Consider the following 14,860-nt stretch of genomic DNA (forward strand, 5'->3'; position numbering starts at 1 on the left):
ACACGGCTGGCCAGCAGGTGTCAGAGAATAAGTTTTCTAATCACTGACAGAACCTTTATTGATGCAGCCAGCAATTACCAGGTTGAAGAAACACTGTTTGTGCATGATTCAAATGCATGCTCATATCGCCTTAGGCCCAGATGTTCGTATTCCTAGATACAATCTTAACACCAGGGCCCAAATCAACATTATGCTGGAAGACTGATTTCCTCTAATTCAGCCTTTATTATTTCTTCTCTACTGTGAAAATATGCATCTCCCCCCTCTCCCATCTCCAGTGTTCTTCAGATAAAGTGAACAGTTTAAAAACAGTCAAACAGAATGTGAATGTATTTGAAGGAGGGCAACTTTAAGCCTTAGCAAGACCCAGGAGGTCTAAGAATTTCAGTCATGTAAAGTCTTATCAACAGCTGAGCTGTGGTAGTAACACAGAGAAATAATTTCAGAAGAACTCCATTGAAAAAGGTACAGATAATACTTAGAAATTAGCAATAAGAATAATTAATAGGATGATGACTAGATCAGATGAATAAGAGTCATAGAATTATGGATTTTTTTGTGCCAGAAAAATGAGTCCCAGGGTTGGCTTACTAATTGATTATTAATCATTCATTGGCAGAGTTTCATTTGGAGTTCTCAAACAATGCTCACAAAGAGTCTCTTCAGTATCAGTAAGGATTTTAGGCAAAGCAGGGGCCATTCAAATAGGGTTATACCTATACTCTGTTTCAAGAATATGGCTATTAGTTTAATGTGTCTCCTCCACACTTCAGGTGTTGCCAGTGTGATAGCATTAAAGGTGGGACCTCTAAGAGGTGATTAGGCCATGACAGCTACCCCTTAGTGATTGGCGTAAAGGCCCTCATAAAAATGGCTTCCTGCAGCATTTGGGCCTTTGCCATTGCCTTCCACCATGTGAGGACACACTGTTCCTCTGCTCTGGAGGATGTAGCCCTCGCTAGACACCAAATGCTGGTGACTTGATCTTGGGCTTCCCAGACTTTAGAACTGTGATAAATACATTTCTGTTCTTTATAAGTTACCAGTGTGTAGCATTATGGCAGCACAAAACAGACTAAGACAGAAAGAAAAAGCTATTTTAAACAACATTCTTGTTTGTTACCTTTCACTGTGCAGGTATTAGCAAGTGGACTTGTACTAATGATTAGAAAGTTAAATTTAAAGAAGACATTCTTTATTCTAAGGGCAATTGATTATACACTAGAGGAGGTCGAGCTATGTTCCTTTTATACTTTAGTTTATGTCCATGATTTTTTATTTTATCTTCCTATTGAAAGAAAGAATGTTGGTTGAACAATTTAGATAATGAAATGGTGAGTGGTTACAATCTTGTATGCAAACTAATGGCATTTATATAATAAAATTATAATTATACATTGAAAATCAAGAATGTATAATTTCTAGCAGACTACTTTTGTCCCAGCATAAATGAAGCCTTTCCAGCAGCAGCGCTTCTAATTTAGATTGACTAATACATTGAATGACAAATTTGAGCATCCATTTAGCCATTAAGATGTTAATATTAAAGGGCATTTTTTTGAGAAGTATTAAGAACCAGGAAACACTGTAATGTTTTATTGTAAAATTAAATTTAGGATTATATTCACAATTAGGTAGGCTGCATGGTAGACTGTAATGCTAGCTGTTTATTCCATTTCTAGATTTTGCCTACCTAGTATTTAGAAGTCCTCTTCTCACATAGTCACTTCAGATTATGTTATACACTTTCCAACCAAAATCACAAAAAAATTGTTGAAAACATTTTGATTTTTTGTTTCATCACAAAAGTAATATATGTTTATTTTTAGATTTTAAAAACTATAGATAAACAAGGAAAGGGGGAAAAAGCCACCCAAAATATGACCACTTTGAGATTAATATAGTTAATATTTTTGTTTGATTCCTTTTTTTTAGAGAAGTGGTGCATGTTTTTGCATTTATATTTTTTAAATGCTGTTCTCTCCCACAAAACAACTTATTATGAACATTTTTTCAGCTATTTGATATGCTTTTCCTGCGTCCTACCCAAATATCATTTTGTAGTTCTCATAATCCCCACATGTCATGGGAGGGACCAGGTGGAGATAATTGAATTATGGGGGTGGTTTCCCCAATCCTGTTCTTATGATAGTGAGGTAGTTCTCATGAGCTCTGATGGTTTTACAAGAGGCTGTTTCCCCTGCTTCACTCTGTACTTCTCCTTGCTGCTGCCACCTGAAGAAGGACGTGTTTGCTTCCCCTTTTGCCATGATTGTAAGTTTCTTGAGGCCTCCCTAGCCATGCTGCACTGTGAGTCAAATAAACCTCTTTCTTTTATAAATTACCCAGGTTCAGGTATGTCTTTATTAGCAGCATGAGAACAGACTAATACAGTAAATTGGTATTGGGTAGTGGGGCACTGCTATAAAGATACCCAAAAATGCGGAAGCCATTTTGGAACTGGGCAATAGGCAGAGGTTGGAACGGTTTGGAGGGCTTGGAAGAAAATAGGAAAATGTGGGAAGGTTTGGAACTTCCTAAAGGCTTGTTGAATGGCTTTGACCAAAATGCTGATAGTGATATGGACAATAAAGTCCAGACTGAGGTGGTCTCAGATGGAGATAAGGAACTTGTTGGGAGATGGAGTAAAAGTCACTCTTGCTATGCAAAGAAACTGGTGGCATTTTTCCTCCTGCCCTAGAGATCTGTGGAAATTAAAATGGGAGAGATGATTTAGAGTATCTGACAGAAGAAATTTTTAAGTGGCAAAGCATTCAAGAGGAAGCAGAGCACAAATGTTTAAAAAATTTGCAGCTTGACAATGTGATAGAAAAGAAAACCCTATTTTCTGGGGAGAAATTCAAGCCTGCTGCAGAAATCTGCATAAATAATGAGGAGCCGAATGTTACTCACCAAGACAATGGGGAAAATGTCTCCAGGGCATGTCAGAAAGCTTCACAGCAGCCCCTCACATCACAGGCCTGGAGACCTAGGAAGGAAAAATGGTTTCCTGGGTTAGGTCCAGGGCTCCCTTGGGACTTTGTATTCTGCATCCCAGCCACTCCAAGCCATGGCTAAAAGGGGCCATGGGTTCAGAGTGTGCAAACCCCAAGCCTTGGCAGCTTCCACGTGGTGTTGAGCCTGCTGGTGCACAGAAGTCAAGAATTGAGGTTTGGGAACCTCCACCTAGATTTCAGAGGATGTATGGCAATGCCTGGATGTCCATGCAGAAGTTAGCTGCAGGGGCGGAGCCCTCATGGAGAACATCTGCTAGGGCAGGGAGAAGGGAAATGTGGGGTTGGGTCCCTCACACAGAATCCCTACTGGGGCACTGCCTAGTGGAGCTGTGAGGAGAAGGCGAGTGCCCTACACACCCTAGAATGGTAGATACACTGACAGCTTGCACTGAGTGCCTGGAAAAGCCACAGACACTCAATGTCAGCCTGTGAAAGCAGCCTGGAGGGGGGTTGTACCCTGTAAAGCCACAGAGGCACAGCTCCCCATGGCCTTGGGAGCCCACCATATGCATAAGCATGACCTGGATGTGAGACATGGAGTCAAATGAGATCATTTTGTAAATTTAAGGTTTAACGAGAGTCCTATTGCATTTCAGACTTGCATGGGGCCTGCTGCCCCATTTGTTTTGGCCAATTTCTCCCATTGGAATAAGTATATTTATATAATACCTGTACCCCATTGTATCTAGGAAATAACTAACTTGCTTTTGATTTTACAGGCTCACAGGTGGAAGGAACTTGCCTTGTCTCAGATGAGACTTTGGACTTGGACTTTTGAGTTAATGCTGGAATGAGTTCAGACTTTGGGGGACTGTTGGAAGGGCATAATTGTGCTTTGGAATGTGAGAACATAAGATTTGGAGGGACCAGGGGTGAAATAATATGGCTTGGCTGTGTCCTCACCCAAATCTCATATTGAATTGTAGTTCCCATAATCCCCACATATCATTGGAAGGACCAGGTGGAGATAATCAAATCATGGGGGTGTTTTCCCCCATCCTGTTCTCGTGATAGTGAGTTAGTTCTTAGGAGAGCAGATGGTTTTATATGGGTCTTTTCCCCCACTTTCTCTGCACTTCTCCTTGCTGCCACCATGTGAAGAAGGATGGATGTGTTTGCTTCCCCTTCTGCCATGACTGTAAGTTTTTTGAGGACTCCCCAGCCATCCTGAACAGTGAGTCAATTAAACCTCTTTCTTTTATAAATTACCCTGTCTCAGATATGTCTTTAGTCACATGAGAATGGATTAATACATACATACATACTACACAGACATTGATTTCAAAATATGCATGCTTTGAAGACCAAGGCTTATGGGAAGAATATTTTCATAGGAAGCCTGTTTGGGATTCAGAATAAGTGGTGAATATTAGAAAGCAAGTGTTTGGAACCTTCCAAGGGAATTTTCATTCAGAGTCTTTTTGCTATAGGATGGTTTAAATTATTTAGCTCAATGTTGGTGAATTAGTTGCAGGAGACATTTCCACCTAGATTAGAGGCCGCTTTCTTTGGTATAAAATATATTATACTAACCTGGGAATCAAGAGGCTTGAGATTTCATCGTGGCTCTGCCTCACTGACTCTGTGAGTAACACTAGGCAAAGGTATTACCCTAGATGTCTTTCTTTATAATACGAGCTCATCTAAATTGCCAGGCTATAGTTCTTAATACCATGAATAAAATAATTGTTTTTTGGTATGGATCATTCTATTTTATTTAGTTAACAAATCAAGTCAGATTATTGTCATTTTTGAAAGGAGAGTTGTGACATAATAGAGACTTATGGGCTTTACCCTATTTTCAAAGGCTATTCAGTCAATCTGTTCCTTGACCTTAGAAAAAATATTTCAGAACATAATAGTCACTTAAGACATCTACTTTCTTGTGTAATCCAAAACTATACAGAACTGGGTCAAATGCCACTGTAGTAATACAAAACATAAGTCTTTACAAAAAATCTAATTAAACATAAATTATTTTAAGAAAATATACTATGATAAAATATCAATCATGATAGCTTATGATTATTTATTAAAGTGCATATAAATCTTTTGTTGTTGTTGTTATTGTTGATTGGTTGATCAGAAACCAGAATCTCATCTCCCTCATTGACAAACCCTCTAGGTCACAGTAGGCTTCAACTGGTATAATAAAAATTTCTCACAGACATAAAATGTAAAGGTAGCTTTGAAGGTGAAGTAAATGAGAAGTTACCAGGGGAAGAATTTACTTTAGGATAGCCTTATCTATTGACATTTTGACGATATTAAACTGTGAGAACCCTTGAGGTATCTTCAAGACACGCTGAATAAGTGCACCTCCTTCAACAGAAACACATTGAACCCCACAAATATGGAAGTGAAATGCTCATCTTTTCTAGAGAAGAAGATTTATTTATAACTGCATTGCTTATGGAAAATTATTCCAAATAAAATTAAATACCTTCTAATTTGGTTTAAACCCATTTTGTCATGTTCTGTGCACATCAGAGTTTGAAAACAGATGGCCAGTACTCACTAAATAAAGTCTCTTTATGCATTTAAAAATTGGCATGAAATGACGTTTGGGTCTTTTCTTCATCAAATTGTATAGTTCCAGCTTTGTTAACCTCTCAATGTTAACCTTAGTTTCCAGTCCTTTAGTCATCTTCGGGATCATCTCTAAAGCTGTTCATGGTCTTTCATTAGTCAGCTGTACTTCAATAAGCCCTCCAACAACTACCAAGAAACATGTCAGAATTTGTTTAGTTGTCATAGCATTTTATATCTCTTAGTCTATATTTCTTGCACATTTGGGGCACAAGGATAAAATGAATGCAGCTTTCAGAGGTACAGCTATGCTTTTTTTCTTAATTTTTGTATGATAATATTTTTGATAGCTTTGCCAATGAGCCAGAGATTTTTTTATCTAAGATAATGAAATTTAACTAAAGGCAGGAATAAAATTACATTGAAGTCCAGAGATTCTAGGTAGCCATGGTTTTCCACTGAGCTGAGTGTTTTCTTCTTTGAGAACCTTAACTTTATTAATTACTATATGGATTAAAACTTCCAAAAATACATCACACTTTCTTTCTCTCTTACATAGTTCATATGGAATATGTTTTGGCATTTTTGTTAGACAACATAATTTAATTCAATATATTTATTGAGCACCTACAAAATTAAGAAATATGCTAGAAGATATGGAGACAAGGTGAATCAGAACTTAACTAAGGGCTTGCAATCTAAGAGAGAGAAATAAGCACAAAATGACCCTAATACACACTAGTAAGTGGTAAATACCATAAGAGATTGAAGATACATGTTAAAGGAATCTTGGAGGAAACAGAATTTCATGGAAGAAGTATCTTTAGGTTGCTCATTAAGGTAGTAGCCATGTGTTTGACATATAACTCTAAAATAGTGGGAAATTGGTATGTGTAAGCTTTGACCAGACTAGGTAAGTGATATAAAATATATCTAGAACATTTATTGTTTTTTGCAGATGGCAGAAAATGTTGTCATTTTTTTGAGAGGCTAAACAGGGCTGAATTTCAATAACATTGATTTGATATCAATGAATAAAATTGACTCAACATAGAAAAATATTTTCAAAAATTAAAGGAATACATTAGGAGAAAATTAATGAGGGCTTAAGAAACAGAGAAGGGAAGAGTATTTCAGGAGATCTTAATATGATATAGGGTGACAATTATGATATGGTAAGGGAAAGAAGAATCAGAAGTGATTCCAAGGGTTAAAGTGTAGGTGACAGGAAGATAATAATGCATTTATAGAAACAGAAAACCTAAGAATGGCAGAGACTTATTAGAATAGTAAGAGTCAAAGCTCGATTTTAAAATAAAAGGTGTGATAGGGTAATTAATGAAGCAAATATAGATTATATTTTTCTTGAAGTTTGATAACCATGAGAAAGATAGAGATAGGGTGTCAGCTTGAGAAGATAGAGTTTTTAAAATGTTTTAAACTATGGGAGATTTACTTTTTAGGAAACACAATTTAGTATAATAAGGGACATGAAGAAACAATCAAATGGGAGTCCACAATCAAGAAAATAACAATAGAAGGTGAGCTACAGATGATAGAAACAGTAGAAATATCACTCAAGGAAATTAAAATAGCTATTATAATTATGTTCAAGGATTTTCAGGAAAAAGAAAAATTAGATGAACAAATGGAAAATCTCAACATAGAAATGGAAACTGTAAAATAGAAACAATTCTAGAACATAAAAGCGTAATACATAAAATTAAAACACACTAAATGTGAACGAACACTGAATAAGAAAGGATCAATGAAGCTGAAGACAGATTGACAGAAATTATTCAAAATAAGGCAAAGAGGAAAAAACAATACTGACATAACTGAAGAGAGTATCAGTGACCTATGGGACAATATGAAGTAGTTTAACATGTGTATTCAAAGTTCTAAATGTACAGGAAGGAGAGAAAGAAGCACAAAATTATTTCAAGAAATAATGGTAAATTTTAAAAAGTATGATACATATAAACTCCCAAATCCAAGATTCTCAACAAATCTCAAAACAGAGAAATAAAGAGAAAGCCAAACTTAGGCATATAGCAAAACTATAAAAACCAAAGAGAGAGAGAGAGAGAGAGAGAGAGAGAGAGAGAGAGAGAGAAAGAGAGAGAGAGAGAGAGAGAGAAAGAGAGAGAGAGAGAGAGAGAGAAATCCAGAAAGCAATCAAAGTAAAATAATCATATCATATCATATTAGGGCAACCACAATAAGTATAATGAGTCCATCAACAGCAACAGCATGATTCAGAATACAATGGAATAATATTTTTACAGTGTTAAGAGGGAAAATACAGCAATTTTCAATCAGAATCAATTGAAATTTAGAATTCTATGTTCTTCAACAAAAAATCTTTTAAAATGGAGTTAAAGACATTTTTAGATACAAAAGACGTTTTTAGATGCAAACAGAGATAATTTGTTACCAGTACAACTGTACTATAAAATATATTAAAGGAAATTCTTTAAACTGAAAAGAAATGACGTCAGTTGGAAATTTGAATCTGTGGGAAAGATTGTAGAGTACTCAAATGCTGAAAAAGGTCAAGAATGGAAGGTTTGCAAAGCTTTTTGTAATTTTTACTGATTTCTTTAAAAGACATTGACTGAAGCAAAATCAACAGCAATGAATTGTGAGATCTATAACAGAGTGCAACATTTGAAAACAATAGCTAATGATAGCAAATAATATATTAAGAAAGATACATGAAATTATGTATTTGTTAGCTTTCTACATTTTATGTATAGTGGTGTAACATTAATCCAAAATGGACTGTAGAAGTGAAGGAGGCATATTGTAGTTCAAAAAACCATTATAAGGTAATACAAAAAGTTTTGTATAAAAAAATCTAGTAAAGGAGATAAACAGAAGAATAAATATCCTAAATCCAAAAGAATACAGAAAATCAGGGTCAAAGGAACAAAAAAAGAACAGAATAACTTAAAAAAACTGATAGACATAAACACAGTCATCACAATAATTTTATTAAATATAAGAGGCAAAGATAATCAGAATTAATAATATAACATTAGCTATAGTTGCCCTATTGTGCTATTATATATTTCAAAGTAGCAAGAAGAGATTAGGAATGTTTGCAACTCAAAGAAATTAAAATTGTTTGAGGAGATGGATATCCCAATTACCCTTAGTTGATCATTATTACACATCATATGTTTGTATCAAAATATATGTACCCCAATTAATAGGTAAAATTATGTATCAAAAAATAATAATGATATATAAAATATTACAAGGTAAATAACAAAAAATTGATAAAAATTACAAAAGCCAAAAATAAGTTTATTATAAGCAAGAAACTTAAAGTACAAAGGCAGAATGAAATTTAAATAATGGGATGAAAAACATGTGCCATACAAACATAAGAAAGTTGTGTGACTGTATTACTGTAAGAAAATAGACCTCAAAACAATGAGTATTACTGTAGGCATGAAAGAATATATCAAAATTATAACAGGGTTCATGTACATTAAACAAAGTGTTCATATACTTAACAATAGAGCTTCAAAGTACCTAAAACAAATGAAAAAGACAGTATTAAAGGCAAAAATAGAAAAATATACCATCATACTTATAGATGCTAACATTACTATCTGAGCAATTGTTGGAACAAATTTTAAACATCAGAAATTACATAGAAGCTTAGTACAAAAATTTCACCTGATTTGACCTAATAGGCATTTATCAAATACTATATCATACAGCTGTGGAATGCAACATTTTCAAATGCATATTTTAAAAGTCTCAAAGGGAGACCATATAGAAGGCTAGCAAATAAAGCTCAATAAAGATAAAATAATTGAACTAACATAGAATATGTTCTTAAAACACAACAAAATTGTGTTAGAATAAAAGATAATAAGATGTAGAATTCCTGAACGATGTCAAAATTAAGGAACTCACCTCTAAATTATACAAGGTCAAAGAATAAATCATTAAGACATTTAAAAAATATTTTGATTTAGATGACAAAAGCACAACATATCAAATGTATAAGATCATCTACAACAGTACTACAAGGGAAATTTATGGTTTAGAATTTTTATATTAAAAGACAAAAAGTTTAAAATGAATGAGCTACACAGAGTAAACCCAACATAAGTACAAGAAAGGAAATTGTATTAGTCCAATCTCATACTTCTATAAAGAACTATCTGAAACTGAGTAATTTATGAAGAAAAGAGGTTAAATTGACTCACATTTCTGCAGGCTACACAGGAAGCATGGATGGGAAGACCTCAGGAAACTTACGATCATGGCAGAAGGGTGAAGGGGAAGCAAGCACCTTCTTCACATGGCAAGAGAGAAGAGAGAGAACAAAGGGGAAGGTGCTACACACTTCCAAACAACCAGATCTCATGAGAACTCACTCACTGTTACAAGAATAGCGAGGAGGAAATCTGTACACATTATCCAATTACCTCTCACCAGGTCCCTCCCTTAACATTGAGAATTACAATTCAGTATGAAATTTGGGTGGGGAAACAGAGCCAAACGATATCAGAAATAGAGACTAAAAATTATTTATATGGGAATAAAGAAAATACACATAGTTAGATTGGTTCTTGAAAAGATTATTAAAATTGATACATCACTAGACTGACCAACAAAAAAAGAGAGAAAATACAAAGGATCAATACCAAGAATAAAGCAGGAAATGTGACCATAACCCCTACAGTATTTAGAAAGATAGTAAGAGACTATTATGAATAACATGCCTACAAACCTGATGATGTAGATGAAATAGACAAGTTCCTTGAAAACACACTAAAAGTTACTAAACTGATGAAAACTGGTAACAAAATTAATTTAAAAATGAAAAAAATCTACTTTCTTCCAAAAGCCTTCAAACACAAGCCACTGTTATTCATCCACTTTTAGGAAATGTGAAAGAACGAACACTTCCAAACTCATTTTATGAGACCTGCACATTTACAACAAAACATAGCAAAACAAAAACAAAACAAAAAAACAACTACAGGCCCTTCATAAACCTAGACACAGATGTTGATATGGTTTGGCTCTGTGTCCCCACTTAAATCTTACGACTAATTCTAATCCTCACTTATCTTGGGAGGGAGCCGGTGGGAGGTGATTAGATCACAGGGACAGTTTCCTCCATGCCGTTCTAATGATAGTGAGTTAGTTCTTACAAGGTCTGATGGCTTAAAAGTGTGAGCCAGTTCCCCCACCCCACCCCTGCTTTTTTCAACTGCTCCACCATTGTAAGAAGTGCTTGTTTCCCCATTGCCTTCCACCATGATTGTAAGTTTCCTGAGGCCTCCCAGTCATGTTTCCTTTTAATCCTTTCAAACTGTGAATCAATTAAACCTTCTTTCTTCATAAATTATGCAGACTCGGGTAGCTCTTTATAAAAGTGTGAGAATGGACTAATACAGAAAATTCATACCAGGAGAGTGGGCCACTGCTATAAAGATACTTGAAAACATGGAAGTGACTTTGGACCTGAGTAATGGGCAGAGGTTGGAAAAGTTTTGAGGGCTCAGAAGAAGACAGGAACATGTGGGAAAGTTTGGAATTTCCTGGAGATTTGTTGAATGGTTTTGACCAAAATGATGATAGTTATATGGACAACAAAACCCATACTGAAGTGGTCTCAGATGGAGATGAGGAACATACAGGGAACAGAAGCAAAAAAAAAAAAAAAAATCTCTCTTGCTATGCTTTAGCAAAAAGACTGGTGTCATTGTGCCCCTGCTCTAAGGATCTGTAGAACTTTTATCTTGGGGTGACTTAAGGTTTTGGGAGAAAAATTTCTAAGCAGCAAAGTGTTCAAGATATGGCTTGGCTGCTGCTAACAGCATACAGTCATGTTTTCACAAAGAGATGGTCTGAAATGGGAACTTACATTTAAAAAGGAAGAAAAGCATAAAAGTTTGGAAAATTTGCAGCCTGACTATGTTGCAGAAGAGAGAGAGGGAAAAAAACACACATTTTCTAGGTAAAAATTCAAGCTGGTTGCAGAAATTTGCGTGAGTAAAGAGGAGCCAAATGTTAATTGCCATGACAATAGGGAAAATGCCTCCAGGGCATATTAGAGGACTTTGTGACAGCCCCTTCCATCACAGGCCCAGAGGCCTAGGAGGGAAAAATAACTTCACGGGCTGGGCCCAGGCGCCCACTGCTCTGTGCAGCCTTGGGACATGGTGCCCTGCGTTCCAGCCACTCCAGCTCCAGCTGTGGCTAAAAGGGACCAAGGTATAGCTTGAGCCATTGCTTTAGAGGGTGCAAGCCCTAAACCTTGGTGGCTTCCTAGATTTCAGAGGATGTATGGAAATGCCTGGATGTCCAAGCAGGTCTGTAGCAGGGACAGAGCCCTCATGGAGAACCTCTACCAAGGCAGTGGGGGGGGAATTGTGAGGTTAAAACCCTCACACAGAACCCTATTGAGGCACTACCTTGGGAGCTATGAGAAGAGGGTCACAGTCCCCTAGACCCCAGAATGATAGATCCACCAAGAGCTTGTACTGTATCCTGGAAAAGCTGCAGGCACTCAATGACAGCCCAAGAAAGCAGCTTCAGGGTCTGCACCCTGCAGAGCCATAGAGTTAGAGCTGCCCAAGGCCTTGAGAGCCTATCCCTTGTGTCACTGTGGCTTGGATAGATGTGAGACAAGGAGTCAAAGGAAATCATTTTGGAGCTTTAAGATTTAATGGCTGCCTTGCTGGGTTTCAGACTTGTGTGGGGCCTGTAACCCCTTTGTTTTGGCCAATTTCTCCCATCTAGACTGGGAGCATTTACCGAATGTTGGTACCACCATTGTATCTTGGAAGTAACTAACTTGATTTTAATTTTACAGGCTCATAGGCAGAAGGAACCTACCTTGTCTCAGATGAAGCTTTGGACTTGGACTTCTGAGTTAATGCTGGAATGAGTTAAGAGTTTGAGGGACTGATGGGAAGCATGATTGGTTATGAAATGTGAGAAGGACATGAAATTTGGGAGGATCCAGGGGCAGAATGATATGGTTTGGCTCTGTGTTCCCACCCAAATCTCATCTTGAATTATTATAATCCCTAGAAGTTAGGGGAGGGACCTGGTGGGAGGTGATTGGATCAGTTTCCCCCATGCTGTTCTCATAATAGCAAGTGAGTTCTCATGAGATCTAATGGTTTAAAAGTGTGTGGTAGTTTCTTCCTTCTTCTATCTCCTGCTTTGCAATGGTAAATTGTGCTTGCTTCCCTTTCACCTTCCACCATGATTGTAAGTTTCCTAAGGCCTCCCAGTCATGTTTCCTGTTAAGCCTTTGGTACTGTGAGTCAAACACCTTTTCTTCACAAATTCCTCAGTCTCAGGTAGTTTTTTTTAACAGTGTGAGAATGGACTAACACAGATGTCCTTAATTAAACATTAGGAAATCTGTATTAGTTTGTTCCCCATTGCTATAAAGAAATACCTGAGACAGGGTAACTTATAAAGGAAAGAGCTTTAGTTAGCTCACAGTTTACAAGCTGTACAGGAACTATGATGCTGGCCATTGGCTGGGCTTCAAGGAAACCCTTAGGAAACTTACAATCATGGCAGAAGGTGAAGGGGAAGCAGGTTTGTTTTACATGGCCAGACTAGGAATAAGACTAATGTGGGTGATATGGTTTGGCTCTGTGTCCTCACCCAAATCTCATCTTGTAGCTCCCATAATTTCCATGTGTTGTGAGAGGGACCCAGTGGGTGATGACTGAATTATGGGGTTGGATCTTTCCTGTGCTGTTCTTGTGATAGTGAATAAGTCTCATGAGATCTGATGGCTTTAAAAATGGAGTTTGCCTACAGAAGCTCTCTCTTTGCCTGCTGCCATCCACCTAAGATGTGATTTGCTCCTCCTTGTCTTCAACCATGATTTGGAGGCCTCCCTAGCCATATGAAACTGTAAGTCTGATTAAACCTCTTTTTTTGTTTTTTGTAAATTGCACAGTCTCAGGTATGTCTTTATCAGTCATGTGGAAATGGACTACTACAGTGGGGAAAGTGCCACACACTTTTAAACAACTGGATATCATGAGAACTCACTAACATGATGACAGCACCAAGGGAAGATGGTGTTCCAATTACTTTTCACCAGTCCCCACTTCCAACATTGAGGATCACAACTGAACATGAGATTTCGGTCGGGACACAGATCCAAATCATATTATTCTATCCCAGGCTCCTCCCAAATCTCATGTCTTTCTCACACTGAAAAATACAATTATGCCTTCTCAGCGATCTTAAGACTTCTTCAATGCTTAAGACTTCTTCAGCATTGAAGTCTTAACCCATTCCAACATTAACTCAAAAGTTCTAAGTCTCATCTGAGACAAGGTAAGTCCCTTCTGCCTATCAGCCTACAAAATCCAAAGCAAGCTAGTTACTTCCAAAATACAATGGGGGTACAGGCATTGAGTAAATATTCCCATTCCAAAATGGAGAAAAAGGCCAAAAGTAAGGGGCCACAGGGTCCATGCAGTTCCAAAATCCAGCAGGGTAGTCAAGAAATCTTAAGGCTCCAAAATAACCTCTGTTGACCCTGTGTCTTACATCTAGGGCACATTAGTGAAAGTGGTGGTCTCCCCAGGCTTTGGTAGCTCTGTGCCTGTGGCTTTGCAAAGTTCAGCCCCCATGGCTGATCTCAAAGGCTGGCATTGAGTGCTTATGGCTTTTCCAGGTGCAGGATGCAAAGTACCAATGGGTCTACCTTTCTGGGGTCTGGAGGTTGGTGGCCCTCTTTTCACAGCTCCACTAGGCAGTACCTCGGTGACGACTCTGTGTAGGGGATCGAACTTCACATATCCCCCTTTCACTGACTTAGTAGAAGTTCTCCATGAGGGCTCCACTCCTGCAGCAGGCTTCTGCCTGGACATCCAGGCTTTTCCATATATCCTCTGAAATTTAGATGGAGACTCCCAAGCCTGAACTCCTGCACACTGCACTACAGGCTTAACACCACATGGAAGCCATCAAGACTTATGGCTTGCACTCTCTGGAGCAGTGAATCAAGCTGTGCCTGGGCCCCTTTGAGCAGTGTCCCAAGGTTGCACAGGGCAGTGGGGCCCTGAACTTGGCCCATGAAACCATTCTGTCATCCTAAGCCTCCAAGCCTGTGATGGGAAGAGCTTCTGCAAAGGACTCTGAAATGCCTTCAAGGCCTTTTCCCATTCTTTTAGATATTGGCATGTGGCCTACTTTTAGATATATAAATTTTTGCAGCCTGCTTGAATTCCTTCCATGAAAATTGGCTTTTCTTTTCTACCACATGGCCAGGTTGCAAATTTTCCAAACTTTTATGC

At 37.6% G+C, this 14,860-nt stretch overlaps 2 long non-coding RNA genes across 3 annotated transcripts in view; one reads left to right on the plus strand and one right to left on the minus strand.

Annotated features, from left to right (window-relative positions):
- The window catches only part of LOC129532408 (uncharacterized), a 260,609-nt gene that overhangs the window by 172,169 nt on the left and 73,580 nt on the right, over nucleotides 1-14,860 (plus strand). The gene's annotated exons all lie outside the window — the stretch shown is intronic.
- The window catches only part of LOC134757986 (uncharacterized), a 51,633-nt gene that overhangs the window by 23,255 nt on the left and 13,518 nt on the right, over nucleotides 1-14,860 (minus strand). For both annotated transcript variants that reach the window (XR_010132674.1, XR_010132673.1), the window contains exon 2: nucleotides 2,914-2,989. This is a non-coding gene — a long non-coding RNA (uncharacterized lncRNA). The remainder of the gene's footprint in view (nucleotides 1-2,913; nucleotides 2,990-14,860) is intronic.

This window comes from Gorilla gorilla, chromosome 2 (assembly GCF_029281585.2).
Source record: "Gorilla gorilla gorilla isolate KB3781 chromosome 2, NHGRI_mGorGor1-v2.1_pri, whole genome shotgun sequence".
NCBI classification, from domain to species: domain Eukaryota; kingdom Metazoa; phylum Chordata; class Mammalia; order Primates; family Hominidae; genus Gorilla; species Gorilla gorilla.